The 18,286-nt window shown below is 35.8% G+C and overlaps 1 long non-coding RNA gene and 1 other non-coding gene across 2 annotated transcripts; one reads left to right on the top strand and one right to left on the bottom strand.

Moving 5' to 3' along the window:
• Positions 1-1,182: 1,182 nt before the first annotated feature.
• Positions 1,183-2,754, bottom strand: LOC139362157 (uncharacterized). Its single transcript, XR_011620504.1, has 2 exons — positions 2,591-2,754; positions 1,183-1,407 (listed from the first exon to the last, which is right to left on the bottom strand). It is a non-coding gene; the product is annotated as an uncharacterized lncRNA (long non-coding RNA).
• An 11,952-nt stretch (positions 2,755-14,706) lies between these two features.
• On the top strand, positions 14,707-14,840 carry LOC112427852 (small nucleolar RNA SNORA70). Its single transcript, XR_003019606.2, has one exon. It is a non-coding gene; the product is annotated as a small nucleolar RNA SNORA70 (small nucleolar RNA).
• Positions 14,841-18,286: the final 3,446 nt, after the last annotated feature.

The following is an 18,286-nucleotide window of genomic DNA, read 5'->3' as shown; positions in this document are numbered from 1 at the left end:
AGATTTTTCTAGAGAAATAGGTAAGTTTTACATTGACTCCTGCTAAGAGATTATGATGCAGAGTCACCTTTTAGCTATCACTGCAGAGAAAAGTATGATTCACCTCCTCTTGAGAAATTATCAGGTATGGGAAGCACTAAGGCTGAATATTATTATTACACAAGGAATAGTTACATAATATTATTACATAATATTATTACACAATAGTTCCACCATTGGAACTAGAAAATAGAGGATAAATACTACACTCCTATTTCATCTGAACTGATATGCATGAGTCAGTCAAAAATTAAATTCATTTCTAAAATGTTTTTTAGAATGTCTCATCTGACAACAGCCACAAGATTCTCTTTAAATGTTGGCTTCAAAAGGCAGATGAAAGATAATCATTTCAAACATACCTCTAGAACTCACCTGGTGATTTTCCATTTTCTTGTTCTACTTCTTCTCTAAGATGCCTGAAAAAGTCTGATTTTGGCTAGTTGTCTGTTTTCTCCATTTGTCCTATTATTTGTCCCTCAGTATTTATTCTGCCTCTTAAGACTCTTGGTTTCCTGATTTCTGGTAGTGACCTGATCTTGTGTATATTTCAAACTTACAAGCACACATTCACAAGAGTTAGGACTCTGCAATCAATTGATAAAATATTAATAGGATGTTTTTTACTGAGCCCCATGATTTTCTGTATCTATTATATTTTTCCAATAGATTTTGGAACCAGAAATAGCTTACAAGTTAATGAGGAGTCTTATAAACAAATCAATAATCACAATACACTCTAATAAATGTATGATAGATGTTTGATCTAAGATTTTCATTTTGTATAGGTCGATTAAAAGTGACTGTTATAATATTTTGTGCATACTTATAAATGGGACTCTATCTAAGCCTGTGCATCTCCTAAGGATGAAAGTATCATATGGAATTTCTTCCCAGATACCAGTAACAGAATATTAGGGACAAAAGAACTTCAATATTTAGATGGCTTCTTGAAACTACTCCCTCTGGTATTTTAATTGGAAGAGACCAGATTTACTGAAAGTCGGAGAGTATCGATTGATAAGAGTACAAAAGGGTAACTAACGATGGACATATTCATTAGTTAGAGCTTGGAACTGGCTTTACTGGGTTGTTCTGGTTCAGAATTTCTCGTGAGCTTGCAGACAAGATGGTGGCCAGTACTTCAATCATTTTGTGATTTTATTGAGAAAGGATGATCCACTTCTCAGATGGATAATTCACATGGCTGTTGGCAGGAGCCTCCATTTATGTTGGCTATTGGCAGGAGGCTTTCATTCCTCATTGTCTGTTGGCAGGAGGTCTTAATTCTTTGCTTCATGGGTTTCCCCATAGGGTTTCTTGAGTGTCCTCATAATACGGCAACTGGCTTCCTTCAGAGACAATGATCTGAGAGAAGGAGAGCAAATAAAGGATGATGTCACAGAACACACTGTCACTTTCACAATCTGCAATTAGTTACACAAGTCAGTCTGATTCAACCACACAAGGGCATGGAGTAGGGAACCTTTGAAGGCTATCTTGGAGGCTGGCCTACCTGAGTAGGGTTGGAATAATGTCAGGGTAGAAGAGGTATATGTGTACAATATGCAACAGATAGGGATTTGCATGAATAGATTTTTATGGCAGTAAAGAAAAACTGGAAAAAATACATAGAATTCAGATTGGAGGCTTGCCAGAAGAAAACTATAAATGGGAAGCTTAACAAGTTAAGAGGTTACTGGAAATACTTGTTGTTGCTATTGGGAAAAACACCCAAACCTTTAATATTGTTTTCAGATCTTCACATGATCTAAATATTAGCTTGTTTTTAAGCCCCAACTCCTAGAATGCTTCTGTATTGCTGTCTCTCTATGCCAGACACATTGACTGGCCTCCTTGAAGATCATTAAATAAGTATGTTCCTGCCTTTAAACATGGGCCCTACATTTGGAATGCCTTTCCCACCCTTTTACCTAATTATCCTCTATTCAGCCATCATATTAAACTCAAGCACCAGTTCCTCCAGCCATAACCTTTGGTCTCAGGTTGTCTAGCTATTTTCTCATGTATGACTGTATCTATTACTGTCATCATCATCATCATTTCAGGGACATTTTTAACGTTTTTAATTATACAACTATCAGTGTCCTTAATCTCTAAACTAAAGTTTAAGCTAGATAAGAAAAAAAAAATCATATCTGACCATTCCATGTGCCAAGCACAGTGCCTGGTAAATTAGAAGGACTTAGTCATTTCTCATTTAAAGAAGCACTTAGTCATTTCTCATTTCAAGAATAAATATACTACTCCCTGAGACAGATGATAAGGATATGAATTAGTGTGATGGTAAGAAGGTAGAAAGTAGATGGCACATTCAAAACAGACGTTAAATCAAAACAAAGGCATGAAGGAAAGAGAGTCATCCAGAATAATGATAAATATCTGATATTTTAAAACTGAACAATAGTAAAAGATTATAGAACAAAATAAGAATATAAAATGAAGGCATTAACTCTGAGAATTTTATTAATCAGACCCCAACCAGGAGCACAGTAAATACACTGTGTTAATTTCTATTATTGCCCCTTACCTCCAAATTCACTCCTCAGTGCCTGCTCAGCTGTAATGGACTGATCGCTTTAAACATTTCTGTTTAAGCACAGCACCATGTTAAGCTTTGTCAATAGAGGGCACTGGAGTCACACTACAGAAGGAAGGGGATTCTCTTCCCAGTTTTGGCTGTTTTGCTTTGGATTTTCAGCCCTCTCTGGCTCCCGCTGCAGTCTTTCTGCTGTGTGGGTGTGTAAGAACATTCAGTGATGCCTAGTCCAGACACACACCCTAAGGGCACAGTCCGTCAGTGACCTCATAGGCCCTGCCTAAGCCCTGTGACTACCTTCCCAAGGCTTCTTATCTCCACCCGAACATACTGACACTGCATGCTCCAAGCCCACAACACCCACAGAGTATCCAGATTTCCTCTGTGTACTTGCCGACCAACCTGGCTTGCCAGCACCCTGGAGGTTTAGCTTTGTCCCAGGCAACCTAACAAACTTCTCTGCTATTCCACGAGCTGCAAACATGCCTTCTCCAAGATGAGAACTCAGCCCTGAAGAGGGTCCCACTTTCTAAGTTTGTCCTTCCTTTGAAAGTCAGCCTCAGCGTAGGGTTCCCTTTAGAATTGTTTCTGTATCTTTATAGTTGCTTTCCTATCATAGTTTAATAATTATTTCATATTAAATTCCTGTTAAATTTACTGCGTGGTTTCTCTTTCCTAGTAAAGTTAAAGAATCTATACCAACTTACTGTTAAAATAAAGAACATTTATGCAGGGAACTGGTAATGCAACTCTGAAATGCTGAGAAGCCAAAGGTAGGCCTCTGAGGCAACTCATAAACCAGCATCTGCAAGAAGTTGCCACCTTTTGAAGTCTGTAGGGACAAAGAGAAGAGGCAGTATTACAAGGGCCAAGATGACACACTTCAAGAAAACGATGTCAACCTCTCTGGCAAAATCTAGAGCTACAGAGGAGAGGCCATTTTTATCGGAGTCCCTGTCTGGCTTTTCCTTTTCTTCGTCTGACAATTTCTTGTAGGCGTCTCCCATTGTTTGAAACCAGCTGGCAACCAGCTTACAAGGGAACCCAAGAATGCATCTCGGAGATGGCCCGTCTGCAGTAGGTGGAAGATGAAGAATGGATCCCATAGCAAAAAGACCAATGACTGGCAGAGATATACTCAGGTCTATGCATTAATAACCAGATTCCCAGGAGAACAATGTCCTTTGTTATAATGTTTTTCCATGTTTCTGATGTAACCGTTCTTACTGTGGGTGATTTCAAGAAGTAAACGTGAATGTCACTGGACCCTGAGTCTGGAAGGGATGCACCCTAGCACACCATGTATAGCAGTTCCACTGTGCAAATTCAATAGGTAAAAACTACCTCAAGATTATAGATGACATTAGCATAATAAAACAATTCAAAAGTAATGATTTATGTATTACTTATGACACTTCTGATTCTAAAATAACTTATTAACTCTAATTTTGTATCATTTGCTGTTTAATTATATCTATGTTTAACAATTGGCTCTTGTGAGCGAGTGTGAGCTTGCTGGGGCACATGATTTGACTTTTTGGGCGTCCCTTGAGAGATCAGGAGTAGACACTTAGCCAAACAGATCTGACACTTAGGAAAGTATTCCAGCGTGGTGATTGAGATTTGGGAGTTATCACTAAGTAGGTGATACTAAGAACGATGGGAGAGGGACATGAGAATCTACATGAGGTCGGAGTTTACATTCTTGGCTATTAATCAATATTTAAGCCATGGCGATACCTGCAGAAGAACTTCTTGAAGGAAACTGATGAGGAATGTTCAGAAACATAAGACAAGACCAGGCACCCTTCAAATTGATATTTCTTCCCTATTACATTTATATCATGAATTTTAGGAAATTCAATATATAAAAATGATGCTTATACCTATATCACATTTTTAACTCAGGAAAAACATGCTATAAATATTAATGAATGCAAATTTTTCTAATTCTGAATCACATTTTTAGTGTCCATACCTTTTAAAAATGTAAATATTATGTCACTATCAGAAGTTTAGAAAAACTGTTAACTCTGAGAAGTACATTTCCTTTCCTTTCCTGAATAAAGTTAATTTCATTGTGTGGTCTTAATTGATGTTCAAATGATAATCATATATATTAAAAGAAATATCAAAATATTTTTTGAGAAACAAATAGTTTTGCTGTATAGACATTTTATTTTGATCATTAGTTACAATTTATCACAGAAGGAGTATTTTAAGATTTATAGGATTATTTATAATCACATATATCTGGTGTGGTGGTGATTGAATATTGAGTATCATCGAGTTTTTTAAAAATAAAATTGACTTCTGAACTTTTATCAAGTAAGTGCATGCAGATATGTATGACATTTTTGTCCCTATGGCATACTTAGATTATGATTTTTCAAAACATACAAAAATAAAAGCTCCCTTGCTCAATTTATAATTCCAAAATGGCTAGAGTCAAAAAAAAAAAAAAAAAAAGGTGCTTATAAAAAAATTCGCGAGGAAATCAGGGGCATTTCTTTATTACACCAAAAGACTATTAGTTAACAAAGGATTTATCATAGAGTTTCTTTAAGTAAAGACATTTCAATATATTTAAACTATGATATATTATATTAATAAATATGCACATATTAATATATGTAAATATTTAATATGTACTTTATATAGATAACATATCAATACATACTTATATGTGTATGTGTTTTTAGATTGCTCCTTTTCAAGAATAAAAGTATTCCTTTAACCTAAAAAGTATAGCATGCACATAAATATTGTATTTTTTTAAGTATAGGTATTGGCATCTTGAAGAAACTGCTTGTTATAATCAGCAATACCATTCATTTAATAACAAAATTTCTTTAAAACTTCAGAAGCTGATACCTAGATACTATAATGAAAGTTAAACATTTCAAAAGCAACAAGTTAATCCACAATTTTAAAATATGCATGGTTACAGAGGACACGCTCCTAGATACTGATAGTAACCGAAGGGAAGAGGGTAAAAGGGAACTTGCTTATGGTCGTTTATAATTTACCTACTTCTGAAATATTATTCTCAGCCCTCCATGCAGACATAATCTGGGCAAGAGATGAAAAACAAATATGGCAGGGGCTGCTAATTTCACTTTTGATTGACATAATCAGGAGGGGAAAGCTAGGCCGTTGATTTTTCTACCTGCGAATTGTTACTTTATTCCCTTACTGTGGAGATGGAGGGAAAGAGAACTTCCTCTATTCCTAAGTGGCAGAAAGTCTCTCAGGAGGTTATTTTACATATGTATCAGAGTCACTGTCAGACCCCTTCCTAAAGGTGAATGTGGCAGGGCGTGGTGGCTCAAGCCTGTAATTCCAGCACTTTGGGAGGCTGAGGCGGGTGAATCATGAGGTCAGGAGATCGAGACCATCCTGACTAACATGGTGAAACCCCATCTCTACTAAAAATACAAAAATTAGCTGGGCGTGTGGTGGCGGGCGCCTGTATTCTCAGCTACTCGGGAGGCTGAGGCAAGAAAATCGCTGGAACCCAGGAGACAGAGGTTGCAGTGAGTGGCGATCAAGCCACTGCACTCCAGCCTGGGCAACAGAGCCAGACTCCATCTCAAAAAAAAAAAAAAAAGGTGAACACTCATGAGGGAATGCAGTCAGATTTTGAAGGTTACCACATGCCACTTGCCATACAATTAACAAAGGACTCTACGTTGTTTTTGGCTTTGTAATATAAACATATTTTTATTAATAATCTATATGATTCTTACATTACTCATAATTTGAACTCATCAAGAAACCGTGTAACTTTCCATTATTATTAACTCCCCGCCCCCACTATTTGGCAAAGTTTTCTTTTTTTCTTACAAAGAAATAAAGGAAATAAGGTAGAAAAACTAGACAATTTAAGAGTGATTAAGCATGTTAAACTTTATTCTGAACTTTTGCCAGGAAAAAGCTCAAAGAACCTGACTCTCAGTGTTGACCATGTGAATTTTGGAAGTCGTCAGACCAAAATGTGCCTTCATGCAAACCTTTAATTAAATATGGAGAATTTAATTTACTTTGATAACTTTAGGGTTTTCAAATATGTCCAGAGAAAGGAAATCAACACAATCAAATTATCCAAACAAAGGCCATTTTTGCCAATATTACCTGGACAATAAGAATAGATTTTTTTTCCCTAAATTTTCTACAATGAACATGTATTACAATAAGAAAAAAAAAGAATGCTTCTTTTTCCTAAACATTCAATGTTTCACTAGTTTTTAATTGTATTTACTTAGTTTTTTTGAGTCACTGTCTTGCTCTTTGACTGAGGCTGGAATGCAGTGGTGCAATCACAGTTCACTGCAGCCTCAAACTGCTGGGCTCAAGTGATCCCCCCACCTCAGCCTCGCAAGTAGCTGGGACTACAGACGCATGCCATCACCCCTGGCTAATATTTAAATTTTTTTGTAGAGATAAGGTCTCGCTATGTTGCCCAGGCTGGTCTCAAACTCCTGCGTTCAAATGATCCTCTTATTTCATTCTCCCAAAGTTCTATGATTACATAAGCCACTCCACCTGGTACACACTAGTTTTTAAATGACTGATTTGCTACATAACGATATAAAAAAAAGATGGGGCACATGTGCCGCTTTTCTTAGAAAATATATTCTGTTGTAAGTTCTCTGTGAAAAAAAAAATCATCTCTGTACTGGTCTTAGTCAATCTGGGGTGCTATAACAAAAATACTGTAAGTTGGTGGCTTAAACAAAAATTAAATTCTCATAGTGCTTATTAGTCCAAGATTAAGAAACCAGCAGATTTGGTATCTGGTGAGGGTTGTCTTCCTGGTTCATAGCCAGCTATCTTCTCATTGTGTCCTCACGTGGCTGAAAAAGTAAATGAAATCTCTGGGGTCTCTTTTATAAGGGCACAAATCTCATTAATGAGGCTCTGCCCTCATCACCTAATCACCTTCCAAAGACCCCATCTCCTAATAAGATCACCTCAGAAGGTAAGATTTCAACATATGAATTTTGAGGGAACACAAACATTTAGATATTGACATTTTGCTCCTGGTCTCCAAAGTTTATATTCTTCTCACATGCAAAATACATTTATTCTATCCCAATAACCCCTAAAGTCTTAACCTATTCCATCATCAACTCTAAAGTCTAAAATACAAAGCCTCATCTATTAATAGATATCATCTAAATTAGTAATGAATAAGACTATAATTCATCCTGAGGCAAAATTTCTCTCCAGCTGTGAACCTGTGAAACCAAACAAGTTATATGCATTCAGAAAATAGTGTGGGACAGGTATAGGATAGACATGTTCATTCCAAAAGGGATAAACAGGAAGGAAGGAAGGTGTACCCGGTTTCAAGAGAGTCCAAAACTTACTGGGGCAAACTTTATTACCTTTTGAGGCTCAAGAATAATCCTCTTTGGCATGCTACTCGGTCTTCCAGGCCTACTACAGTGGTAATATCAGTCCTCTGGCTTGGTAGAGATGGTCCCACAGTGGCTCTCTGCCTTAGCTTTCTGCTGGGGTCCCACAGATCTGCTGGGCTGGGTCCAGTGCCCTTGGCTCACCCAGGCTGAAATCATGGTCCCATGGCTCCAGGTGTTTTAAAACCTAGGTGGAGGCAGCTGTGTCCTGAAAGCTCGTGCATTGTGGCCTGTGATGGGAGTGGCAACCCTGATCATCTCTGAATCACCTTCAGAGCTATTCTTCCAATATCTTGAGAATAACATCTGGCCTTTGCTGAGATGACTGATAAATACTAATCTCCTTATCAAATGGACAATTGGCCACATTCATAGTGTTCTCATTTTTTTGCAATATTGGTAGGCTAAGATTTCTTTTTTCAAATCTTTAAGTTCTGCTTTCTTTTTACTGAAAAATTCTGTTTTTAAGCCATTTCTCTCTTCTCACGTTTCACTGTAATCATAGTATAATACAGCAGCTAAGCTGCTTCTATATTGGCTTTCAGTTGAAGGCAAGCCATACTTTCACCACTTTGCTTAATAATAGCTTCAGCTAAATATCCAATTTCATCACTCGCACTTTCCACCTTCCACAAAACACTAGAGCATGAATACAATTCAGTCAATTTCTTTGTCACTGTGTAACAAGAATCACCTTTCCTCCAGTTTCCAACAGCACGTTCATTTCTGTGTGAGACTTCATCAGAATGGTCTTTATCATCCATATTTCTACCAACATTCCATTCATGATTACTTAAGTATTCCTTAATAAGATTGAGGTTTTCTCCATAGTTTTACTCTTTCCTGATTCTTTATGAGAATCACCTTTAAATGTCCATTCATAGTATTGTAAGTTTTTTTTTTTTTTTTAAGTATGCACCTCAGAACTCTTCCAGCCTCTAGTCATTATCCAATTTCAAAACCACATCTACATTTTTAGGAATTTGTTATAACATCACCTCCATTTCTCAGTACCAATTTCTGTCTTAGTTTAGGTTGCTATAGCAGCACACTATACACTTAATGCCTCAGAAACAACAGAAAGTTATTTCTCAGGTGTCAAAACCCCAAGATTGAGGCAATGGCAGATTATAGTTCACAGATGGTCATCTTCTTGCTGTGTCCTCACCTGGGGGGAATGGGTGAGGGAGCTCTCTGGAGTCTCTCTTATAATGGCACTAATTCCACTGAAGAGGGCTATGCCTTCAGGAACGAATCACCTACAAAATGTTTTCCCTCTTCAAATACCATCACATTGGGAATTAGCATTCAGCATATAAATTATGGAGACATTAACATTCAGTGTATAGGACTGCATCAGGATTAAAAGTGATTTACCCACAACTGTTACATTATTACAGTATTCTGTATTTTTTTATATATGTATCTTTACCAGTGAGCTATATGCTTCTATGTTCCTCTTTAGCATCTTTCCATTTTATCTTGAGGAACTCCCTTTAGCATTTCTTTGTAAGATTGGTCTACTGGTAATGAATTCCTTCAGCTTTTGTTTATCTGGAAAAATATTTATCTTTTTTTTGAGGAACAGTTTTGCATTATATTATTCTTGGTCAGCTGGTTTTCTCTTGGTGGTGGTGGTGGTTTTTTGTTGTTGTTGTTGTTTCTTTGCTTTTTTGGTTTTTGTTTTTTTCTTTTTTCCCAGCACTTTGTATGTATTATTCTATTCCTTTCTGGCCTGCAAGATTTCTGATAAGAAATCACATATTCTTATGAAGATTGCCTTCTATATGAAGAGACTTTTTTTTTTTCTTAATGCTTTCAAAATCTCCCTTTGTGTTGGACTTTTGACAATTATGCTGTTTCTAGGTGTGGACATCTTTGTGTTCATTCTCATTGTATCATGTGGGCTTCTTGTATCTTGATAATCATTTCCTTCCCTAGATTTGAGAAGTTTCCAGCCATTTTTTATTTAAATAAGATTTGTAACCTTTATTCTCTGTCTTCCTCTGGGACATCCATAATGCATGTGTTGGTCCACCTGATGATGTCCTGTAAGTCTGTTAGACTTTCTTCACTGTTTTTCATTTTTTTTTTTTTTTCCTCTTCTACTGCATAACTTCAAATGACATGTCTTAAAGTTCACTGATTCTTCTGCTTGATCAAATCTGCTTCCTCTCATGAATTTTTCGGTTTGGTTATAGCATTGTTTAGCTCTGAATGTCCCGTTTTTTTGTTTTATACATTTTCTTTCTCTGTTGAAGTTCTCCTTTTGTTCATTTGTCTGATCTCCTTCATATTTATTTTGAATTCTTTTTTTGATAATTAACATTCCTTCATTTCTTTACTAACAAATTTCTGAAACCTCGTAATGATCATTTCAGTTGAGCCATATCCCCTCTTTGTTCATGTGTCTTGTAACTTTGTTTTGGTATTCACACTTTTTATAAAACTACCACGTCTCCTAGTCTTTTTGAGTAGGCTTTGTACAGGGACAGACTTTCACTAATCAGTCCAGCTAGAGTTTCTGGAAGTCTTTTAATACTTTTCTGGTTCTGTGGACTTATGTGTTGTTTAAATTCTTATTTAGGGGGATTTGGTGGTTTGTTTTTTTTAGTTTATATTCTCTTGTTCTGTCTCACATCTGTGCTATATAATGGATTATGTGAAGTAGCATCTCCTTTTTTATTCTCAGCTGAGCCCCAGGCATTTAATGTACATTAGATCTCATCAGTTAGACTAGACTCCATTCATTCAGGTAGCCCCCTAAAAAGCTGGAACATTAGTCATTCTCTCCAGTCTTCTCTTTACTCACAGTGGGAGAGGTTGGTGATCTGTATTGGCCTATACAGAAGATCCTCTGGAGTAACAGCAACCCACTCAGGTCTTTTTTATTTTTGTTTTTGTTTTGTCCTTGTGGCTTCCAGGCATGTAGAGCTATGTTAGGTCCCATCAGCACGCTGAGACAGGCTAGACAGAAGCCTATTTAGGCAGATGCCCTTAAATATCAGAGCATTACATGTATAGTCCAGTGTTCTTCTTACCTCCCTAGAAAGAAGTTGGGAGCTGGGACTTTCCTCCCAATCATGTGGTACTGTCCCAGGGTCAGATGCTGCGGCAAGAAGGTGCCACAAGTTTTCCCTCCAGACTTGATGTAGCTAGTTTTGTGCTTTCTTCAGTTGTAGCAGCCACTTAATTAACTTCTGAATTTCTCAAAAAGATAATTTATCTGTATATTGATGCTGAATTGGTGCCTGTCTCTGCATGAGGAAGAAAGATCTAGAGCTTCCTATTCTGTTATGTTTCTGAAGCTATTAAGGGCTCTTCATTTTATTGGTACATAATAAATACTGATTACTAGATTGCAAAGCATCTATTGAAGGTATACATGAAGAAGTAATTTAGATATAAAAATAAAAATATGTTTCAGAGTTAGAAACGTATATTAAAATATACAAAACTGTGCAGTCAATGTAAGTTTTGTAAACACATGTAATACTCAGACATGTATGCACATATACTCACATGCATATATTATTACATATATAGAGAAGATCCCAGAAAAAAATCATTAAAATGACAGTAGACAGAAATATTAGCTAATTTTAGTTTCACTTTTTATGGCATTTGATTTTTAAAGCATTCTATAGTCAACATGAGCTAGTCTTGTCTTTCAAAAACTTAATAAATATGTGTTACTTGGAGGAAAAAAGGAGGAAGATATTGGATTCAAAGAGGACATTTGAAAGGAAGAATTCTTTAATTACTTTATACCATTAATTCCTACTTTGTCAAGGTCATATGATGGTGTGACATTTGTAACTTACTTATTCTGCATGCTGACTGAAACGTACTGCTGAACAGCTATAACATGGCTTTTAAAATGGATTAGAACTAAATTATTCATGCTACAAGCCATATTGAGAGTTGATGGCCCCCAAATTAGAATGCCAGTACATGAATTTTATGCACGTTTCCTTTCCTTCAGAGAAACAGCTTATACAACTTACTGAATATAGCCACAGGTCAGAAATGCTGATAACATTTCCTTCTTGAAATGCCAGGTCTTTACAGTGGAGATAAGGAGCAAGATGTTGACGCCTTGCAATTTTATGTGCTAACAGGATGTTTCAGCAAAGTATCCAGAGTACTGCTTACTATTACCATAAGAAAGACAGGCATTTATTGACAATGAAAATGTAATCCCAGCACTTTGGGAGGCCGAGACAGATCACGAGGTCAGGAGATCGAGACCATCCTGGCTAACACGGTGAAACCCCGTCTCTACTAAAAAATACAAAAAACTAGCCGGGCGAGGTGGCGGGCGCCTGTAGTCCCAGCTACTTGGGAGGCTGAGCAGGAGAATGGCGTGAACCCGAGAGGAGGAGCTTGCAGTGAGCTGAGATCCGGCCACTGCACTCCAGCCTGGGTGACAGAGCAAGACTCCATCTCAAAAAAAAAAAAAAAAAAAAAAAAGAAAATGTTTGATCTCACTGTTCACACAGAGCATAATTAAAATACAAATACAAGTGCAAAATGGCACTGATTCCATATTATTTTTTTTAATTTTTTTTAAAAATAATATTTATCACAGGCTTGGCAAGGGATTACTAAGATTTTGCATAGTCTGTGGAGAGAATTGTTCATTTTTTCTCTAAATTATAAAAGAAAAATATAAATACATGAACGTAGAACTCTTCTTTTGATTAATAAAATAAAATAGTAGTTTTGAGAATTTGCATGTTAACTTGAATGCTTAATGAATGATCAGTTAGCTACATGTGACAAGCTTAGGCCTTATTCATCTCAGTTAAGTCAACAATCAGAAATGGCATGAGGACGAAAATACATCTTTATTAAGTAAGAAGTTTGGTCTTTAGCATCTAATCAATGAAATCGCTTGCTCAGAGAATTACGTCGTAATTCTACACAGCTATATCTGGTCAATAGTATTATAGCTGACACAATACTTATATTACATTCCTTGTCTTCAATGAAGTTAGAGAGTCTGGGAATTGTTAAAAAAAAATGAGATAATGTACCAATTTTTTGATTAAGTGCAGTTCTAGAAACTGGAAACAAAGTTGAGGAACACTGCAATCATGCTTATCTGAAATTAGGAAATCTAGCGACAGTACTTTTACCAATGATACAGAACTAAACACCAAACCTGGATCCAACAGCTTTTGAAATGGGTTTGAATTATACGCATTCAGTAAAAATGCACTGAAAGTGGGACCTGTCTTTATGGGATGAATTCTTATGCTTGTTGATTACACCTTCTGTGAGCTTTAACCTCGCACACCAATAAAGGATCATTTACGTAATAATTTTGGTTTGTATTATATATGAGAAGATATTCAGTATGTACTCAGTGTAGCCTCATTCCACAGACTGGGCAGGAATGCATGAGAAAGTGCAGGGACTTTCAAACAGCCTCTGCATAGTAAGTTAAGAAGGTAGAAAAAAAGACTCCAGACAGTGCTAGCTCTAAGAACAACTCTAAAATAAGAAGAATTTGTCCTTAGTCCATTTTTATTCTATTTTTCCAAGCTATTTTTTTTCCTTCAGAAGGTGAAACGTCTTGCCTTGAGCCAGCTGAAAAAGTTCTTCATACAGGCTTAGTCCTCCCAGACAGCCCCCTATGTTCTGACTTTCATTTTCATTTTATTAAGATACATTTATTCTGAGCTCTATTTGCTACTTGTTTAAAGGCATTTTGGAATGAAATAAGCTAAAATATTCTTGCTTAAATTATAATGAACTAATATTATAGTTAATTTGTTATGCTCCTGGCTAATCAGGGGAGCTTAGGAGTAGAAAGATGTATCCAATTATTTCCACAGGTATTTGCTGAGTATCTGTCACTTCCCCTGCACTGGAGAGGCTTCTGGAAGGCTATACAAAACAATTAGCTGCCAACTTCCTTAGAAGAGATAACAGTTTAATCACAATGCTACATGAATACACTTGAAACATGATAGTAGTTTGGGTGCTAAAGGAATTCAGAGAAAGGATAAATTTGTGTTGACATGACAAAAAGCATCTGAAGATGGCAGGATCTGAGTCAGATTTTAGAGGATGCATGTAAGAGAAAGGTAAAGTGTTTGTAAGGCACAGGGAGGCCATGAACAGGGAGAGCTATCACACATCCCATTTTGTCTGGAATATACCTAGATATGACTGTTGTCCCATTCTAATTTTGAATAGCTTCCCCTTTCACTCTCAGAAATGTGTCACTTGCACAATAGATGATATATATTTTCATGAGCAGGTCTCATCAATGGGATAGTGTATTACCAGGATAACTAAAGGAGAAATACTTTTGGGGGAATAGAGGATCATAAGGTTGGATTGAGGGAGTTGAGCCGGGTTATATGGGTTCCTATGTTTAGACAGGATGGGGTAGATAAGAGGAAAATGACTTATTTTTGAGTTGAGTAAATGGCATAATAAAAGTGATCTTGAGAGATTAATCTAGTATAAAGTAACAATAATTAATTGCATGTGTATATTTCTCTTTATTACTTAGACCCTGGCTTACTTAATACCAAAAGATAGCACAGTCCATGAAGCCTTGAGAAAAGAACATCAACTTTATATCTGTAACTGTATCTTTGTTCAGTTACTTTCTGTCTTTACATATTTAGCCATGCACCATCTTGAGGACCTTTAAATGATTAGATATTCCTGCAGCCAATTAAGCTGACTGAGTTCCTTTCCTCATGGCGGCCCAGTGTGCAATGGCTGCAAACAGCAGCTTCCCTGGTAGTGATGCAGCCTGTTTGTTGTATGTATTGCTCTAAGGGACCTTGGAGACAGTCCTTTCAGATGGATGTTCATGTATCTGACCTTTCACTACCCCAGTGTAGGCTCCAAACAGGCATGCGAGGTGCCATTGGAAAGCCCCAGTGCACTGTGGCCAGGGTTCACATCAGCCAAGTTATGTCCATCAGCACCAAGCTGCAGAACAAGGAGCATGTGATTGAGGCCCTGTGCAGGGCCAAGTTCAAGCTCCCCAGCCGCCAGAAGATCCACATCTCAAAGAAGTGGGGCTTCACCAAGTTCAATGCCAATGAATTTGAAGACATGGTGGCTGAGAAGCGGCTCATCCCAGATGGGTCAAGTACGTTCCCAATCATGGTGCTCTGGAGAAGTGGCAGGCCCTGCACTCATGAGGGCTTCCACTGTGCTGCCCCCTCCTAATACTCACCAATAAATTCTACTTCCTGTCCACCTAAAAAAAAAAAAAAATGCTTTCATTCAATTACCCCTCTTTCTTACGTACTTTAAGTCTGTTATTTTAATTTTATCCTGATTCCCTCAATAAACATTATTAGTATATTTTTTAAAAAAAAATGATTAGATATTATGAGGAGAGAAATACTAAATGTGATGAAAATATAACACATTTCCTAAAAATGGTGCTGTTCCTATTTTTACTGATAGCTTTTTAGTTTATAATATACTTTAAAAAATAACTTTTGGAGCCTATAGTCATGGAGATTATGAAGGTTTCTACTCTGGAATCCATCTGTGAAGAATTGACAGCAGTGTGCAGGAAAATGGTGAGTCATAATCCTATATGAATAATCCCAACAAAGATGTAAGATACAATAAGTAGAAGAAAGGAGAAAGAACAAAAATGATTGACTCTCACCTATTTCTAGCCATTAATATAAGAAAAATTTTGGTGAGATTCATCGATTTGGGCCATTTAAAATAAATGCACTGTACATTAACAGGTGGTTTACTTGAACAATAAAAGTGCCACTTGTTGAGCACCTAGTTCATGTGCAGTAATCTTTTAAAAAAAACCTACTAGGTAGTATTAGTGTCCACATTTTACAAGTGAGGACTAGCAGCTGAAAGTGGTGGAGTATCTGGCCCAGTGTCACTCAATATGTGGAATAGTCAAGACATAGACTAAGGGGCTTTTCACCTGCAGAGTTCATTCAACCACATCACCCAGGCATCTCTACATCTGAGATGAAATATTCAGGCTGGCCAAGACTTTCAAATATTAAAGAAAGTATGTTACTGAGAAAGATTTAGAAAACTGCGTCTTCAGAATATTAACAGTAACTTGACGGTTAGAACAATTAGGGCAGAATTCAAGGCTGAAAGTTGGTTATGTAAAAATTTTTTATAACCATATACTAATTTTAGATGGATTTCTTATGAAGAGCTGTAAGAACATGCCAGTTGAGGAGGCTATGTTGACAGAGCACTACAATCTATGACAGTCACTTTACTCATTTAATATTATAACTCATGATTCTAAATGATAGAAGCTCATCATGTTGAGCTTCCAAATCTTTAAATCCAATATAACATTAGTTAAAATTACAAGTTATTTCTTGGAACCTCATAAAATCACTATAGTTTCTCTGGAAAAGTAGACATTCGTGAATAATTATTATAAAATTCTGAGGGAGAAAACCAAAATGAAAGTAATGGTTTGCCTGCCTAGCAAATGCATCAATATACTTTATAACTCACCTGGACTTAGCAACATGGTATCACAGCACCAATTCCCAGGTCCAAGTAGAGAGATCAAAACATACAAACTATTCAATTTGAATACACAGTATGCAAACCAATATCTTTTATATAAGAAAGTACTTATAAATCAGAGGGAAAAGGGTCAAGCTTCTATAGATTTTTTTAAAGTATGAGAAGTAAGGACAGAATAATGAATAGTGTCAATCAAAAGAAAATCAATATAAATTTATACAATAATGAAATATTGCTATTGCTATCATTATTGCTATTTCATATGCTATTCAGCTATGAAATCTGCAAAGAATACACAAATTGATAAGATTCAGTATTAAAAATATTTGGACAAATCAGCATTACCATATAACATTGATGGGAAGGTAATTTATTGATCAGTAACTATAAATATTTAAAATGTTCAAACAATTTGATGTATTAATTTCATTAAAAATTTTGTAAGGTCATATTCACATAAATAAACATTCCATCATTGTTGATTTTATAAGAAGAAAAAAACATGGAATGATCTAGATCATAATTTCTAGGAGATTGTTTAAATAAATGTTACATTCATATAATGAATCACCAGGTGGTCCTTATAAAGAATGAAGTAAAATATTTTAAATTGATATTGAAAAATGTCTACAATATTTTACGAAGTAAAAATATGCTACTGTCAGAATATCTTATATGGTATGAACTCATGATTTTTTTAAAAAGCATAATCTCATTTAATAACTTCAATGCCTGTGTTTAGTTAATGAAGAACATATTTGTTTTTTTTTCCTTTTTTTATTATAATTTAAGTTCTAGGGTACATTTGCACAACATGCAGATTTGTTACCTATGTATACGTGTGCCATGTTGGTGTGCTGCACCCATTAACTCGTCATTTACATTAGGTATATCTCCTAATGTTATCCCTCCCCGCTCTCCCCATCCCACGATAGGACCCGGTGTGTGATGTTTCCCACCCTGTGTCCCAGTATTCTCATTGTTCAATTCCCACCTATGAGTGAAAACATGCGGTGTTTGGTTTTCTGTCCTTGCGATAGTTTGCTCAGAATGATGGCTTCCAGATGAAGAACATATTTGGAATGATATCCATGCAACACTTAACAGGCTACTTTGAAAAATTGATGGGGGAAGAAGAATTTATGGGGCACTATGTATTTTACTCTCTATCTAGGTACTATTTTTCTTTTAAACATTATGTAGATACAATTCATATTTGACATTGCATTCAGATATTGTTTTTTAAAGTAATGTGCCTGTAACCATTTTATAATGAAGGTAATCTTATAATAGATTTATTTTATTTTAAATAATAAGCAGATATTAGTTTTTAAATAACTTTTCTTAATAAATAAAAATTTACTGTTATTTTTACATTAAATAAATTGAATTGAATAAATGGAATTAATTATTGAATTTTACACTTTCTCTCTGGTTATATTTTCATAACTATCTACATTTTTTCTTTCTTAATCTCCTAGCAATATTAATATTTTAATTTAAAAGTCTATTTGTGGAGAAAAATTCTGTATTACCATATAACTTTAAAACTTCATCATCTTGGTAAAATTATAATTACTATAAAGATATTACATATTGAGATAATATGTGTGATAGCATTATTAATAACCTGAAAGATTTTTTTGTTTACTTAAACTGAAATATTAGGCTATAAAATTCATTTAGGTTCTGAGTTCCTGGAACTGTATTTATTTTCATAGTTCAGCTTATACAACTTCTAAAGTCATAGTTG

This window comes from Macaca nemestrina, chromosome 3 (genome assembly GCF_043159975.1).
Source record: "Macaca nemestrina isolate mMacNem1 chromosome 3, mMacNem.hap1, whole genome shotgun sequence".
Taxonomy (NCBI): Eukaryota; Metazoa; Chordata; class Mammalia; order Primates; family Cercopithecidae; genus Macaca; species Macaca nemestrina.
This window is presented reverse-complemented; position numbering and strand designations above follow the sequence as displayed.